At 32.5% G+C, this 1885-nt stretch overlaps 1 protein-coding gene across 1 annotated transcript in view; it reads right to left on the minus strand.

Annotated features, from left to right (window-relative positions):
- The window catches only part of LOC102670706 (cyclic AMP response element-binding protein A), a 37332-nt gene that overhangs the window by 29073 nt on the left and 6374 nt on the right, over positions 1-1885 (minus strand). The gene's annotated exons all lie outside the window — the stretch shown is intronic.

The following is a 1885-nucleotide window of genomic DNA, read 5'->3' on the forward strand; positions in this document are numbered from 1 at the left end:
TAACAATAATAACAACGAGCCACAGGATCGTTAATAAAGATTCCATGCTCGAGGGATCACGATCGTTAAGGAAGCTTTGTGGAAAGAAGACGATGGGTCAAGTGGTGAGGAAATTACGCGATGAATATTCGATAAGAAAACGAATTCTGTCAAATAGTAATTAGCAAACGGTAATTTAACGATCGGTAAAGGAAAAGAATATCGAGAAAGCGGCCAGTGACTAACGTAGCTGTAAGCAGAATGCAAAATGACGGAACCATGCCAGAATTGGAATACGAATCGTATCGAATAAATAATAAATAAATAAAAAGATAGATATCGGTTGGGTTGATCCGATATCTCTTGATTCGATTTATAAAATTTTTGGGTTTGGAGAGTACGTGGAACTCGTTTGTAACTGGAATAGAATGATAATTCGATTCATTCAGTGTAGATAATGAAATTACGAGGAAAAAAGGCAACTCGGAAAAGTTCAAAATTAAAACTTTTCCTTGAATCTGAATAATTTCATACTAAATAAGAAAGTAATAAGTGTTATAATCTTTGATAAAATTTTGTAGTTACAAAATAAATAAATGGCTCCATTTTCTGACTTATAAACGATAAAAATAATTAACATTTTATGATCTCTTGTCTCCAAATCGAGTTGTGATAATCTTAATAATCGAATGTTTACGTTATGGCCACAACAATTAAAATATCGTTATATTAAAATAAATGTCGTCGAAAATTACAATGATGAAATTAATTACGAATTTTAACGAGGATCGAAGTTAAAATAAAATTCGTAATAAAATTACGTACGAGATACATAGTTTAAGTTTTTAACAAATTCAATTCGCGGGATTATGGTTTCAAAGTTTTAAAAAAAAAGTGAAAGAACTAAATGGAAACGTAATTATAATTTTCTCGCTTCATTGAACAATGAATGAAAAATGCAAATGTGGGTGTGTTGGGAATGACAAGCTATTTATACAGGTGAATAAACTGGCACTAATATGCGCAGCTTTTACCCTTCAACACTAAATATTTCTCGTATGAACGGTATTACGTATATAATGAATACTTGATGAGAATTTAAAGAATATCTCTTTTATTATTGCGTGTTTGCAAAGAATAACTGAACCGTAATAAAACAGTTTTCTCGCTCTTCCTACGCGTGTATTTACTATTTCATGAAATAAATTACGCCGAGATATATTGTAAAATAATACTACGACGGGACTTCATTATAGTAGAACGGAAAAGTAACGGATTAAAAGACCGAATTTGAATTTTTAAATAGATGCAAAACGATAAAATAAATTTAAGAATTTAAGAAATAAATAATTTCGAATAATTTAAATATCTATCTCAATTCAAAAGAATTTAAACTCGATCGAATTTGACTTAATTTAAAGAAATTTAAAATATTTCCTTAAAATTCGAGAATTTCAATAACTTTCCCGATGATTAGAAGGAACAAACATCAGTTTAATCCCCTCAATTGGTCCACCGAGGATAACGACAACTTCCTCTTCTTAAAAACGTCAATTGCGGCCAACGAATGAATAACCAAAGATAACTTGGCGTTCAAAAAACAGGTAAGGAGACGAAGGACGCCTCTCGATCTCTATTATTCCATCTTCAGGAACCGCTAAGGCAAACTAATTATACGTTAACAAGCTTGGACAATGCAATATGTTCGCGGTAACAGGAAGTAGAAACGTGAAACACGCGTCTTGCCTATTTCCCCTCCCTCCCCTCCTTCTTGTTTCCTTTCGTTCGCTCGCCTATCAAAAACGAACACTTTCTCGTAGTCACGTGAGAATAAAACACTCACGTGAGACTATTCGCTTCAGTCACACTCTTTGTACACGATATATCTACCTTAAAGAACGATAAA

Source organism: Apis dorsata, unplaced genomic scaffold, assembly GCF_000469605.1.
Source record: "Apis dorsata unplaced genomic scaffold, Apis dorsata 1.3 scaffold_129, whole genome shotgun sequence".
In the NCBI taxonomy this organism is placed as follows: Eukaryota; Metazoa; Arthropoda; class Insecta; order Hymenoptera; family Apidae; genus Apis; species Apis dorsata.